Here is a 15,563-nt window from a genome sequence, read left to right on the forward strand (position 1 = left end):
AGCTCATACGGTTTATTTTTGTTGTTGTTTTGTTTTGTTTTTTCTGTTTTGTCCACTACCTCTGAGGCAGTTTAGGGTAATTACTAACCAGCTAAGAGCAAGCTGTGCGGTTAGATTTCTGTGGATTCCACCTGGTCCGTGCTGGGTAACCTTAGGCAAGTCAGTGTCTCCGATTCTCTTGTTTCTTCACCTTTATAGCTAGATTTTGAGAGGCTTTCTATGGCCACAGGGTTGTTGAAAGCATTTCTAACAATTCTGCGCTGTGGGGCACTCAGCGCCTGCTGTCTGCCAGTGATGGATGAGTGTTGGGTAGCTTCTGTTTCCGAAGGCGTGGTCAGTGTTCTCTCTCAGTCTGTTGCTTTTCATTCTCTCCGACTCACTGGGCCTCCATAATCTATGCCCACTTTTAATTAAATAAAGGATCATAACAAGAGCAACTGGTTTTTCCGCATCACCATACTTCAGCGACTACGACAGGAGCTTTACCACCTCTATCTCACTCAAGTGGAGTAGCAAAGCTTGCTGGGTGTGGAAATATCGAGTCCCTCCTCTTAGCATTGGCCCGCTTAGAGGCAAACAAAACCTATTCTCCATACTACTGAATGTCACAGAGCAAGTGCCACAAGTCAGTAACTAAGCACTGTCAGGGAGGGGCTGCTATTTCCATGTCACAGGTAAAGACGCCAAGCTTTGGGGCTGGAGAGGTGCTCTGCAGTCAAGCGCATTCGCTGCTCCCGCAGAGGACGCCAGTTCCGGCCAGTTCCAGCCAGGTGGCGCCTCCTCTGACCTGCTAGGGCACTGCATGTAGTGCATACATGCACACAGGTGCATGCATATAAAATAAATAAGCATCTTTAACAGTAGAGCATTGCAGAGTAAAAACTTGCCGGGAAAGCTGTTTGGTTCTGGTAGATCATGATTTATACAACACACACACACACACACACACACACACACTGCTTGATTTTTTTTTTAAATTTTGATTTTTGGTTTTTTGCATAATCCTGGCTGTCCTGGGGTCATGTAGACAGGCTGACTTCAAACTCAAGAGAGATCCACTTGCCTCTGCTTGGGATTAAAGGCATGCTCAACCACGCCCAGTTCCTGTTTTGAGTTGGCAGTTTAACCCAGGTTCTGCAACATGGAATTCAGGGCTGAGCACCGACCCCGGGTTCCTGGACATTTCTGGGGTTGAAACAACGTGAAAATTTGTCCCCCTGTGAATTGTAAAGATGCCTAGCTTTGGGAAATAAATAACCCAACTCCTAGGCTGACCCAGTTCCCTGCACCCAGTTAGATCTTGGTATTTCAAAGCTTGATATTTCTGAAAGGCTTTGGCTAATAATGGGATAACCTCACACTCAAGATTAGAAAACCGAGACCCAAAGAGGTGAGGAAACTGTGCCCTGGGCCACTCGATCTGATAACAGGGCTGGAACTGGAATCCGCGTACTCTCGACTTATTGCGGGACTTTAGCACGGAGTTTTCACCTGAGGAATCGAGTCATTAGCTCTCTCTGGTAGGTGTGGCGCAGCCCAAGGGCGGCCATGGTGTCCTGGGTTGTGATTCAGGACAGTAGTGGGAGGAATGGAGCGTGGGTGAGAGGCGTGAGCAGGCCCTACAGAGGCGGGGCTTCTAAGAATTTGGGGCGGGGCTTGCAGTTTAAGTACGTGCAGGGCCGTAGGCGGGGCCTGGGATGCAGCAAATAGGATGATTACGGGTTCCGGGACGAGACTCCTGGATACCCGAGCCGGGATTTGTGGCGCTGAGCTTGGGGAAAGCTAGGTCTGGGGCGACCGGGCCTGGCTCACGGGCTCAATGGGAGTTAGCGGCGTCAAAAGACCAAGTTCATAGGAGGCAGCACAGGGCCGGTGGGCGGAGCTTAAGCACGTCCACTCAGGTTCTAAAGAACTGGGTGGGGCTCGAGGAGCCCATGGGCGTGGCTGCCCGGCCATTCAAATGCCCAGGAAAGCGGGCGTGTGCTCGGAGCCTCCCTGCGTTGCTCTACACCACCAGAGGGGGCGCTCTAAGGATCGCCGGGCGCCTAACCCAGACCTTCCGGAAGTGGGCGTGGCAAGTCGCGGTTCGGCGGTGCTGATTGGACGCGGCGCGGCTCTGGGGCGGGGCCTGCGCGAGGAGGCCTGGGCAGCGGCGGCCGCGCCCCTCCCCCGCGCGGCGCTCAGTGCCAGGCGGGAGGCGGCAGCGGTTGGAGGCTTCGCGGGGCTTTGCAGCTGGGACTTCGGCGGCGCCTCGGGCACCCGGGCTCTGGTAAGCGGCGCGCGCTCAGGCGAGGCGGCTCGGGAGCGAGCCGGGGCGGGCAGACCTTCGGCGCCCGCGTGTGAAGCTCCAGGCTGACAGGAGCCGGCGGCGCTGAGTGTGCGGGACGCACGCGCGTGCCCGAGGTGCTGCGGCCGGAGAATGGCCGTCTGCGGGCAGCGGGCACTCGGCGTTGGGCCCGCGTGTGAAGCCCGGGATGACAGGAACCGGCGGCGCTGAGTGTGCGGGACGCACGCGCGTGCCCGAGGTGCTGCGGCCGGGGAATGGCCGTCTGCGGGCAGCGGGCACTCGGTCTTGGGCCCGGCTACCGTGAGGCGGTGGCTGCGGGGAGGCCGGGGCTGGGCGCTCACGTGGGGCCGGATGCGCGGGGCGAGGTCGGTCGCCCGGCCAGGGCTCCGCCTGGCTCGGGGTGCACGGCCTCCTGGACTCTGAAGATCTGGGGCGGGGGCAGGCTGCAGCGGCGTGGCCGGGAGGAGGAACCCTGTAGGGAGGCCGGGCGCGGAACCTAGTGACCCGCGGGGCAGGTGGGGCTCAGCCGCGCCGAGATGGCTAGGATGACATCAGATGTGGAGGGTGGGGACGCCCAGCCCAGCTCCGCCGCCGGTCCCCCCGCGGGTGTACGCACAGCAGCCCAGTCTCCAGTGATGTGAACGCGCCAGGGGAAGTGGCCGGCTACAGGCTTGCTGAGAAGAAAGGGGCTTCCTCCCCGAGGGAGGTGCCGGCCCCGACGTCCTTTTTTGGGAGTGTTCAAAGGGTTTTTGCAAGCTGGAAAAGGAAATGCAGGCTTCGCTCCATCGTGGTTTAGAATCACATCCTATATTTGGCCTTCATGTAGGCTGCCCTTGTTTTGTGGTGTCGGAACGGCTTGCTCTACACATTTCGGTCGTGGGATTAGGAGTGAGAAGCAAATTGCAAGTTGTTCATCTCTCTCAGAATTGCAAGACCCCAAGGTCTTCCCTTCCTGTAAGCATTTAAAAAGAATTGACCGCAAGTGTGTTTATACACAGTGCCACATATGTTTAGTTTTGGAAATGGTTGGCACAAAATATTGTATCCCTGTACCATGGCTTTCCTTGCTGGGATTATATCCTAAAACAGTACTTGGGAGGCCCTTAGTCACCCTATATAATAAAGTGTCTCATTGTCCGTGTCTGGCAGAACCCTGGCGCTAGGGCCTGCTAGCAGAGGCAGGAACACGATTAAGTACAAGCAGTTGTTTCTGCCGCCTGTTCAGTTGTGAAGACAAATCGGTGGCTCATATTCCCTTCTGCAGCCTCAGAAGCTCCAGGGCAAAGGCTGTTGAGTATTTGGCTCTGCATGTGTCAGAAGACTGACCTAGGGAGACTTGAGGTGTGTTTCACACTTTGTAATGTTCTGATAGACAACCCAGTAGTGAGCATCGACTCTAAGAGGTTGTGTGTTGTACTGGCTGGTTTTCTGTCAACTTGACACAAGCTAGAGTCATCAGAGAGGAGTCTCAATTGAGAAAATGTCTCCTAAAGATCAGGTTGTAGGCAAGCCTGTGGGGCATTTTCTTAGTGAGTCATTTGCAGAGGGCCCAGCAATTGTGGGTGTGGTCACCACTGGGCTCCTAGCCCTGAGTTCTATAAGAAAACAGGCTGAACAAGCCATGAGGAACAAGCCAGTAAGCACCACCCCTCCATGGCTTTTGCATCAGCTCCTGCCTCCAGGTTCCTGCCCTGTTTGAGTTCCTGTCCTGACTTCCTTTGGATGATAAACTGTGCTGTGGAAACAGAAGCTGAGTTAACCCTTTCCTTCCCAAGTTGCTTTGGTTATGGTGTTTGGTCACAGCTGTCGTAACCCTGACTAAGACACAAGCTTGAGTAGACTAAAGAAATGAGTGCCCAGTTTTTGGTAGTTGACAGTCACATAAGCAGACTGATAGAAAGGTCAAGTGCACACTTTTTTAAGAAATCAGAACATGCTTTCTCTCTCTGTGAGTGTGTTACTAATGTTTTAATTGTGGACAGTACACGAAAGCCTGATGACTTTAAAAGATCTTTATGATTAAGTTGTGTGTGTGCATCCTCGGAGGCCAGGGCTTGGGATCCCCTGGAGCTGGAGTTACAGATGGTAGTGAGCCACCTGTGTGGCTGCTGAGAACCCAACCTGGTTGCTCTGGAAGAGCAGCAAGTGCTCTTAGCATCTTAGCCATCTCTCCAGTCTCCCAAGTGTCGTGAGTTTTAGTATAAATATATATACTGGAGAAATGTCACTGCAGGCACATTAAAGTTTTCATGGTTATTTGTTACTTCGACCAGGTCGTGCTAATCAGTGTTTGTGTCTATGTATAATTTAGGATTAGATTCAGGATTGTTAAATAGAACTTTTAAACATTACTCCTGGGATCCATTTCTGCTGTGTGGGGAGTTGCTCTAATGTTTATGTGATAGAATATTTGAAATGGTAAGGTAGTTTCTTAGCTAAATAAGTAGGGATGTGGAAGACTCGGTTTTTTATGAGAGCACAATGTCCATTTAACATTTTGATGTCACATATTGGTGCTTTAGAAACAGTAATTGTACTGCCTAACCTCTCCCCGGTTGGTTCAGTGAGAGCTACTTTGACACTCAGCCTACTGACACATGCGGTAAAGGCTGTAGGGCTTGTGTTCCATCGGGTGACTTCCCTGTGTCAGCGTCGGAGTCACCAGAACTCTTCTGGGACTGGCCCATGCCTTTTAAACTAGAGACAGCCTTCTGTATTAAAACATGGAATTCTTCATGAATATTTCAGCATGGCCTACTACCTAGATGTTAAGTAATGGAATCTCTTGGGTTTTCATTGCCCTAGTTGAGGTTCTTTGAAGTTCACGGGCAAGATTCTCTACTATTTTAGTGCCTGCTTAGTACTCTGACAGTGCACAGTGGGTTCTTTTTGTTTCGTAGAGGCTTCATTGAACTGTAATTCACATAGCGAACAGTTTAACTCACCTAAGGTGTACAGTTCATCAGGTAGTACAGCCATCTAATCATTTCACTCAGTTAAAATATTTCATCATTCTCCCTCCCAGTCCTAGCAACTACTAAGCTACCTCTGTATGGGTTTGCGCTCCTCAGACATACTGTATCTAGAACATTCAGTGTCTGGTCTTTTGTTTCTCACTTTAATCATATTTTAAGATTTATGTCCTGGCAGTGGTAGCGCACAACTTTAGTCCCAGTACTCTGGAGGCAGACACAGGTGGATCTCTGTGAGTTCAAATCCAGCCTTGTCTACAGAGTGAGATCCAGGACAGCCAGGGCTACACAACACAGCTAAACCCTGTCTCAAACAAACAAACAAACAAAACCATTTATGTATTTTGTAGTACATATGGAATATTCTTTTTATGCTCAAATAATATTTCATTGTATGGACATACCATATTTTGTTCATTCATTTGTTCTTCATGGGTGCTTGCCTTTTGGGCTAGTTACTACAATATAAGTAAGTCTGCTGCGAGTATTCATGTATAAGTTTGCATGTGAAATGTATTTTCTTATTTCTTTCTTTTTTTTTTTTTTTTTTGGTTTTTCGAGACAGGGTTTCTCTGTGGCTTTGGAGCCTGTCCTGGAACTAGCTCTTGTAGACCAGGCTGGTCTCGAACTCACAGAGATCCGCCTGCCTCTGCCTCCCGAGTGCTGGGATTAAAGGCGTGCGCCACCACCGCCCGGCTATTTTCTTATTTCTTGAGTATTGACCTGAGAATGGAATTGCTGGTTATCTGGTAAGCCTGTATTTAACTATTTGGAGGAATTGTCATGGTGTTTTCCAAAGCAGCTGCGGTGTTTGACACTTTTAATACATAACGAGCAAAGACTACAGTTTTTCTGCTTCTTTACCAACACTTGTTATTCTCTGCCCTTTTGATTCTAGCTGTCTTCTGACTGTTAGTAGTACCATGTGGGCCTGGTTTCTGTTACCCTTTCAGTTACATGATTTGACTTGTTTTCCCTATTTGTGAGCTAGTTTTTCTTCTTCTCCCCTCCCCTCCCCTCCCCTCCCCTCCCCTCCCCTCCCCTCCCCTCCCCTCCCCTCCCCTCCCCTCCCCTCCCCTCCCCTTCCCTCTCCTTCCCCCCTTCTCTTCTCTTCTCTTCTCTTCTCTTCTCTTCTCTTCTCTTCTCTTCTCTTCTCTTCTCTTCTCTTCTCTTCTCTTCTCTTCTCTTCTCTTCTTTTCCGAGACAGGGTTACTCTGTGTACTGGAACTTACTTTGTAGATCAGGTTGACCTCGAACTCATGAGATCCACCTACCTCTGCCTTCCAAGTGCTGGGATTAAGAGTGTGTGCCACCACTGCCTGGTGAGTTAGTTTTTCTTAACAGTGCCCATTGAAGCACAAAACTAAATTTTTATAAGTAGTAAATTCTTTTTTTTTTTTTTTTTTCAGATAGGGTTTCTCTGTGGCTTTGGAGCCTGTCCTGGAACTAGCTCTTGTAGACCAGGCTGGTCTCGAACTCACAGAGATCCGCCTGCCTCTGCCTCCCGAGTGCTGGGATTAAAGGCGTGCGCCACCATCGCCCGGCTAAGTAGTAAATTCTTACAAACTAGAAATTACTTAGACCTTAAAACACATTTTTATCTATTTATCTGTCTGTCTGGTTTGTTGTTTTCTTTCCCTTTTTATTTTTGTTTTGCAGCAGGGTTTCCCTACAGCCCAGACTGGCCTGAATCTCACACCAATCTTCCTGCCTCAGCCTCCCAAGTGCTCTAGCATTTTAGTTATGTAAATTAAAAAATACATGTGAGCCGGACAGTGGTGGCTCATGCATTTAATCGCATCACTTGGGAGGCAGAGACAGGTGGATCTCTGTGAGTTCAGGCCAGCTGGTCTACAGAGCGAGTTCCAGGACAGGCTCCAAAGCTACACAGAGAAACCCCGTCTCGAAAAACCAAGAAAGATAAAAAAGGATACATGTAAGAGAGTTGAGAAAAGAATTGAATTAATTCACTTTGAAGTGACTGTAGAACAAAAGTATTGCTTTTTCGAATCTTGTAGCTGTTCACCCTCCAAAATAAGTTCAGATTTTTAAAAAATTTCATTTATTATGTGTGTACTAATAATGTTTGTGTGTATGAATGGTGTATATGTATGAATGATGTGTATGTATGAATGAAATATGTTTATGAATGATGTTTGTGTGTTTGTATAAATGAATGATGTACTCGTGTGTCTGCACATATGTATATGAGTGATTACATATGTGGGCACGTGTGCCACAGAATACCTGTGGAGGTCAGAAGACAACTTCCAGCTTCATCTAGGTTCTTAGGATCCAGCTCCGATTTGCAGCCTGTGTAGCCAGCTTCAGATTTCCTACTGTGACTGTGGAGGGAAATAGTGTCTGATAGCAGCCCGCCTTGCCTTGCACTGTTGCTCCATGTCTTCTTCACGCTACTCAATGAAGTGTCAGTTCTCAGGTCTCCTGAGGAGCTTATTACTTCACTCCCTCCTGCTTTCTGGATCCTTCCTTCCTGTCCTTTGGGAGGTTTGACTCTTTGACAACTCTTCCACACTAGCTGACATTGTTCCTGCCCTTAAATATCATATCACTGCTGTCTGCTCCTAGGATCTGGACCTGAGTCTGAGCAGGTAGTGTGAAAGCTGTCTTCCCAGTAGATGCAGAATGTGGAAGGCAAGCCGAGGGTCTGTTGGTTCATGGCTTAGCCACCGATGCCTACTGGGACAATTTATGAAAGTTAGCTGGGATTATCCTGAAGATAGTAGGTTTCCTGATTGCTGACATCTTTACTGCCTTTACAGAATAAGAATGAGAGATGGGTAATTTCCCTCTGCCTTCCTGGCATCAAGCCAGCTTCTTACTCTAGGAGTGCTCAAATGTAAAACTGAAACTGGAGACCTTCCCCTGAGGCCAGGCCATACTTGTTTGGGCTCCTTCCCTCTGAACAGTAATGCTTGGGACACAACCTCTTTCAGAAGGGCAAACAGTTGGGTATGATTGAGCCACTAGGTGCTTAGAGCTGGACTTGATGGCAATCAATGGTCAGTGGTAGCCACCACAAGTGCCAGAGTGTAGTGTACTCAGGGAAGTAGGTTGACCTCGAATCCTAAGGTGACATACTTGTTTGTTTTGAGACAGGGTCATACTATGTAGCCCTGTCATCATGTACTCACCATGTAGACAGTTTGGCCTGGAACTCCCAGAGGCTGGGATTAAAGGTGCCTTTTCACCCTCTGTTTGTGTACTAGGGTATTTCACAGTGACCTGAGTGAATATTCCCAGCAATGCTCATTCCTGATATTCTAATTCAAAACATCTTCCTTACTATCTTTCTGCAAAGAGATAAACCATTTGGGAATATGGCTTTTCTCACCGAAGTGGCAGGGTGGTAAAGAAGAGGACAGTTCCAAATCTCTGCCCTCAGGCTTGGTGAGCTCCAGGTCCTCGCTCTAAGACTGGCCTGCGTGTAGTGGCTCTGAGGCCAGGAAAGTGCAGTGTAGGCTTTGGTAGCCAGACTGGCCAGCATTCATCTCAGTGCCCTCATCTCCCCGAGGAGTTTCCTCCACTGTAGTATTTGTCACCCAGCCTTCCAGGGTTGTTACTAGCCTAAGAGGAAGACACATAAAGTGCATAGTACAGCATCGACATCAACTGCTTTCTCTTCTCTCGCTGCTAAATGTCTGTCAGAGAGTGCAGCTGTGGAGAAGAGATCTGTGAGCTTAATATACTTCTGCTAAGCTATTAGTGATGGGGCCTCAGTCCCACCTTAGCCTGTGATTGCATATGTTCGTGTGTGTGTGTGTGTGTGTGTATACACATGCACATGAGTGCAGGTGCCCACAGAAGCCCGAGGCATTCGATCCTGTCATGTTGTGAGCAGCTGGTCATGAGTTCTAGGAACTGAATTTTGGGTCCTTTGGAAGAGCCGTAAGGGTCTAGACTAGGCTCATAAACTGGCGTCGTCTCTCCAGCCCTTGACCTGAACATTTTAGACATTGAACTCAAGTTCAGTCTCTGAAGAGGAAAGAATGTTTAATTTTAGGAGGGGAGGTGATGAATCTGAGGCCGTGGTTTTGCACCTGTCTGTCTGTGCCTGTTGAAATGTGTGTCCCTTATTTAGGCCTTATGCTTGTGTTTATTTGATCTGTTTGCCTGTCTGTCCGTTTCAAGGACAAGGACTTAGTTCCAGGTACAAGACTGTTGTCTTCACAGTTTGGAAGGGAGTTGCAGTGTGCCTGGCATTGCTGTGGGGAAGTGGAGTGCTCTCTGGGAGAAGAGCCTCTGTAGTCTCAAACTCTGGGTTCTTCTGCCTCACTCTCCTGAGTGCTGGGATTATAGGTGTGCACCTACTGCCATGCCTGCCTTTGAATCTTTAAATTCACACAGCTACAGCTGAAGCTGAGTGGAGCTCCAGGGTAGTGTGTTTGAGGCCTAACGTTTAATTGTCAGTACAGGGGAAGGCAGTTCTTACTGTTTGCTGTAAAATAACACATGCAAATATCTGTTTTATAAAACCTTGAATCAGAGAAAAATGACTCAGTGGTTAAGAACACTGCTTTAGCAGAGGTCCTCCTCCTAGCTTCATTGGACAGCTCACAGGCCTGTAACTTCACCTCCAGGAGATCAGATGCCTCTGGCCTCTGGGCAATTGTACACAAACACTTCCTATTAAGATAATAAAAAGAGCTAGGCATGGTGGCTTTGCCTTTATTCCCAGCAGAGACTGACAGATAGATCTCTGTGAGTTTGAGACTTGCCTGGTCTACAGAACAGTCCCAGGACAGTCAAGGCTACACATTGGGGAAAAATATCTTGCAGTACCAGGCCACCTTTTTAAGGAGTATGTCCTCTTAGGAGTTGAGAGAGTCCTCATTCTGCCTGCCTGGGAGGCATCACTGTAGACCTCCGTGAATCCAGCTGCCTGCCTGGAGTTTCCTGGTGGCTCTTTTCATGGCCAGAGCTGGAGACACTGGGCAGCTCTGGCTTTTTAGATGCCAGGGCTGTGTTCCAGGAGCCTTTGAGATTCACTGGCCTAAGAGCCATAACTCAACTGTCCCCTGCATTTCATGCAGTTTGAAAATGGGTGTGTAGTACAGTATGGGTCCATAAGTTAAAAACAGAGTTTCCTTTTTATACTGTGACCCTGCCAGTTTTAGGGTCTGACCCGGTGTAATGCCTCTCTTCTCCTGACCTCCACTGTGGGCTTCTTCTAGACCTTTAAACTGAGACCAGGTACAGGACTCGTCACTACAGTTGACTGCCACGTGCTGTTCTCACAGTCTGGTTGGACCTGGGTTAAAACAGTGGTGAATTGGTCCAGGTTGTCAGGACTGTGGAAATGTGACAGTGTGGTAGGTCTTAGATAAGCTTCAGTAGATTTCACTTCCAAGTTTTTGTTTGTGACAGGGTCTTACTGTGTTGCCTAGACTGACCAGGAACTTGTTCTGTAATCCAGAATAGCCTTGAGCTAGAGGTCATCTCCATCAGCCTCTGGAGTGCTGGGACGACAAGCTTGTATCACCACATCTGGCGGATTTCCTGTTTTTAATTAATTCATTTATGGCAGTGGGGGTTGAAGACAGTATTATTCATTTTTATTTTTTCAATATGATAGGCAGTGGTCACTTTTTTAATGTTTTAAAGGCTTGTTAAAAATGACTTTATCATGTCTGGCTGAAAAAAAGGGCATTAGCCACCATCAGCACACAAACATGCTGAGTTTTGGACGGGAACAACACATCAGCTATTGCTGGAACCACATGGATTCTGATAGACCACGTGAAGATCACCGCTTCCCATGGGGTTGTCCTGCCTCTGGGAGCCAAAACAGTCTTTGAGTCTAGTCACGTGGTGACTTGGAGGGCAACAGTCACATGGTGGAATTGAGTCCCCAGGTGCTAACAGCCACTGAGGTCCCGTCCCAGGCGGACAGAGCTGTAGCTGTCTCTGGGCCAAGCTTGAGGAGAGTGGGGGCGGCGCCTTGGGGATGCATTTCCCCACTCTTGGCATTGGGGGTCCTTGACAGGGTTCGAAGCAGCTCTTCTGAGGATGAACATTTAATCATTATTTACTTACTTCACATGAGACACGCTGAAATTCCTTCTCATAACTGTCAGCATTCTTTCCCAGTTAAAGATTCTAATTCTTTTCATTCTTAGGGACTTAAAGAATTGAGACTGATTTATTCATATAAAAATGTGCATACTGCCCAAGTGGTGCCTGGGGACATGTGTGAACTGGAGCTGTCATCTCCATTAATCAGAGAGATTTAAAATTATTTGTATTCTTAAATTTTACATTGTTTCTATTTCAACATACATTTTATTTCATTGTAACATATTATTAATGTTTATTTTTTCATTATTAACATAATACAAAAGGGAATATTAAAAGCAGTATAGCTCAAATTTAAGAAAAAGCTCTAATTAAATACTTATAATAGTCTATCCAAATACTTATTTTGAGTCAAACTTGAGATCATTTTGTAAATATTTATGCTGCTTTTTATGTGCAGTATTTTTATATAACCTTTAGTTTTTGGATTATCAGTTCTATTTTCCTAACATAGCAGGGAAGATGTGATCAATTAAAGAAGGAATGGAATAGGGAGTGCCCCAGGCCATAGAGATAAAAATACAAGCATTTACCTTCTCCAGAACTAAACATTTCTTCCATAAAAATATTAAATAACTATGGCTGGAGAGAAGGTTTGGTGGTTAAAAGCACCAGGTTTGATTTCCAGCTCCCATATGACAGCTCACAATCATATATAACTCCAGTTCCAGGGGCCTGAAACCTTTTATAACCTCCAGCAAAGCTTGTAGGACACAGATATACATATAGACAAAATACTCATACACATAAATTAAATATAAGTAAATGTAAAAATATTTCTAGAAATTTATTAAATAGCTAAACTCTATAGAACTAGAGGCAGGGCTACTTCAAGTGAAATATCTGTATTTAAAAAATAAAGGGCACAGGCCGGGTGGTGGCGGCGCAGGCCTTTAATCCCAGCACTCGGAAGGCAGAGGCAAGCAGATCTCTGTGAGTTCAAGACCAGCCTGGTCTACAAGAGCTAGCTAGCTCCAGGACAGGCTCTAAAGCTGCAGAGAAACCCTGTCTCGAAAAAAAAAAAAAAAAAAAAAGGGCACAAAGCATTTTGTACATTTTCACATAACATTTTGTCTACATTAAGCAGAGGGATTTCAAATTTTATTTTGTATATATATTATAGAGTAAAAATTATATATATATATATATATATATATATATATATATATAGAGAGAGAGAGAGAGAGAGTCTGTGTTCTTAATTGCTGAGGCATCTCTCCAGCCCCCATTTAGTGTGTATTGAGTAGAATGTAAATATATGATTTGCAGTAGCCTGGCATAGTGCTCACATCTGGTGGGGTATACATATATGTATGTATGTCTCTCGGTGTGTGGGGGTGTGCATATGAGTGCAGGTGCCTGAGCTGAGATCCAAACTTGGAATTTATGAGAACAGTTGCTTTAAAGTGAGCCAGTGAATTCATTCTGTGGTTAGTAGTATCTTTAGCTAAACATTGTCATCTTAGTTTTTCTTGGCAAGCAAGAGAGTGACTGGAGCCAGCAAGGGCAGGCTGCTGCTCTTTGTATGATACTTGGTAAGATGTGTTATCTGTTTTATTTTTAAGTTTTAAAATTTACTCTGTGTGTGAGTGCATGTTGGGTCACGGGATGACGTGCTGTGGTGTGGGTATAGAGTCAGAGGATAGCTTGTGGAGTTGGTTCTCTCCTTCCACCTTTACTTGGTTCTAGAGATCAAATTCCAGTCAGCAGGCTTTTATGGCAAGTGCCTTTCCTCTCTGGACCATCTTGCTGGCCCATTGTCTCCTAGGAATAGAGTAGTTGCCCTAGGTTCTCTCCTGTGCTGACCACTGCTGCTTTCTTGCAAAGCTTCAGCGGTGAAGTTGGAAGGCTTGATTTTTTTTTTTCCCTCTCTGAGCCTGCCACTTTGGTCTCATGCAGTTTGAGGGTGACTTGAATGCCCTGGACTGAGCTACATCATCAGGGGACTAGCCATGACCATGGAGTTCTCTGAATGACCCCAAACTGAGATGCTGCCTCTGTCTGGAGATCATGTTTGAAGTCCCTGTCAACCCAGAACAAGTTGTTGTCCAGAGACTGACTTGAGGGTATTTGGGGCTCAGATGGTTTTTGAAGTATAAATTCAGCATCATAAGCAAATCCCCAGCCTACATGGAGAGACTGTTCAACTTGCAGCAGTATAAGCTTGTTAATGGTAGAGTGGAATTCTGGTTCTTGCTTGTCAAGACTCATTTGGTAGACAAGTAGGAGCCATGCCCTAACTTTCCTCTGCAGGACATGCATCCCAAGGTCTCCTGTCCACTCTGGCCTCCTAGGAGCATCATCTACCTTCATTTCCATCTTCCTTTGAAGCTCCTTTCCCCGGTTCAGCTGACCTCTGAATGGTGGGAACCAAGCAAATGGCTTGCGTTATTTCTCTCTTGCTCACTGATGGTTGTTGTTATCAGAGACTAACCAGTAATTCATTGCTGGACAGCTACAGGCTGTATCCTTCCACTCACAGATGCCCAGTCTTGTTGAGGATGACCCTGAATTTAGGATCCTGAGTGTTGGGATTATAAATAAGCATTATGTGTTGTTGAGGATCAGATCCTTGGCTTCCTGCTGGGCAAATGGTCTACAAGCTTATCTACATCCCTACCTTCATGGTAACAATTTTTTTTAAAGATGTATTTTATTTTTAATTTATGTGTGTTTTGGTGGGGTTGTTGCACATGAGTGCTGGAACATGGCATAGATCAAAGATATAGTGGGAGTTACAGGCAGCTGTGAGCTACCCAATGTGGGAATCAAACTGCAAGAGGGTATGTGTTCTTAACAGCTGGGCCGTCTCTCAAGACTAGTAATTTTTATTTTTATTCTATTTTACTTTTGAGACAGTGTCTGTCTATGTATCCCTGGCTGTTCTGGAACTTACTCTGTAGACCAGGCTGGCCTCCAACTCACGGAGATCTGCCTACCTCTCCCTTCCAAGTGCTGGGATTAAAAAGTATGCACCACCACCATCTGGCCAGCCTAATAGTTTTTTTTAAATATTTATTTATTTATTATGTATACAATATTCTATCTGTGTGTATGCCTGAATACCAGAAGAGGGCACCAGACCCCATTATAGATGGTTGTGAGCCACCATGTGGTTGCTGGGAATTGAACTCAGCACCTTTGGAAGAGCAGGCAATGCTCTTAACCTCTGTACCATCTCTCCAGCCCAGCCTAATAGGAGTTTCCTTGCTGATGAACAGATTTTGTATGAACTATTTGTGTTCAGGGTAACAAGGTTTCAGGAGAACAGTTGAGTGGATGAGGGGTCAGGCTGGACCCATGCAAGGGTGCCCCAACAGCTGGAAGGGAAGATGCTTTGCCTACTGTTAACTATAAAATAGAGGGTTTGCTAGTATTCTCAAAATAGTCATGACCTTCCTCTTTCTCCTTCTTTTCTTTTTTTCCATTTGAAGCTCTTAGCTGGAAATCAAAGTGACTCCTGTGACCTTTGGGAAGATGATTACGGCAGGGTGATGATGGTTACAAGCTTGCAGTGGCCAGAGGTATCCTATTCTCTGCCTGGATTTCTGCTCCTCTGTAAACATGTACCAAAAAGTTATTGCTTACGTCACACGGTGGAAAGTGACTGCTTTTGGTGCTTCCCTTATGGAGCTCATTTTTCAGACATCCCATGCTGCTAAGTGTAGGAAGAAGGGCCAGGAACTTGATTTTTCCTGGTACAGTTATGTGGTTTCTTATTTACAAAGTTTGTTACGACTTAATGTGTTGTTTTACCCTGAAAGTGTACAAAAGGGTTTTGTTGTAGTCCTTTTGTTTTGTTGAGACAGGATCTCTCTATGTCATCATGACCGTCCTGTAGCTTACTATGTAGACCAGGATGGGCCTGAATCCATAGAGATCCTTCTGTCTCTGCCTCTGGATTGCTGAGATTCAAGGTCTCGCAAAAGATTCTGTGTATCTCATGCATATTCTTTGGATGGACAGTGAACCCTGTGGGAATTCGGGAGACAGGTGTTGGAAAGTCAGTGCTGATGGAGTGTTCAGAGCAAGGATCTACCTGAGGGTGTGTGTGATGGTGTTTGCTTGACCTAGAACAGGAGTAATTGGGAAAGAACAGTTTGAGGTGGGTGGTGTTGCTCAGACTGCTGAAGGTTGTAATACTAGAATCTGCCTTCACTCAATGTAGTTTTAAAAAATTATTTATTTTTATTTCATGTGCTTTGGTA

At 46.4% G+C, this 15,563-nt stretch overlaps 1 protein-coding gene across 1 annotated transcript in view; it reads left to right on the forward strand.

Moving 5' to 3' along the window:
* The first annotated feature begins 2,146 nt into the window (after nt 1-2,146).
* Coro1c (coronin 1C) overlaps nt 2,147-15,563 on the forward strand; it is a 76,494-nt gene continuing 63,077 nt past the window's right edge. Inside the window, exon 1 of the mRNA XM_038346423.1 lies at nt 2,147-2,269. The gene's annotated coding sequence lies outside the window, so the exon portion shown is untranslated. The remainder of the gene's footprint in view (nt 2,270-15,563) is intronic.

The sequence above is a fragment of the Arvicola amphibius genome, chromosome 10 (genome assembly GCF_903992535.2).
Source record: "Arvicola amphibius chromosome 10, mArvAmp1.2, whole genome shotgun sequence".
NCBI classification, from domain to species: domain Eukaryota; kingdom Metazoa; phylum Chordata; class Mammalia; order Rodentia; family Cricetidae; genus Arvicola; species Arvicola amphibius.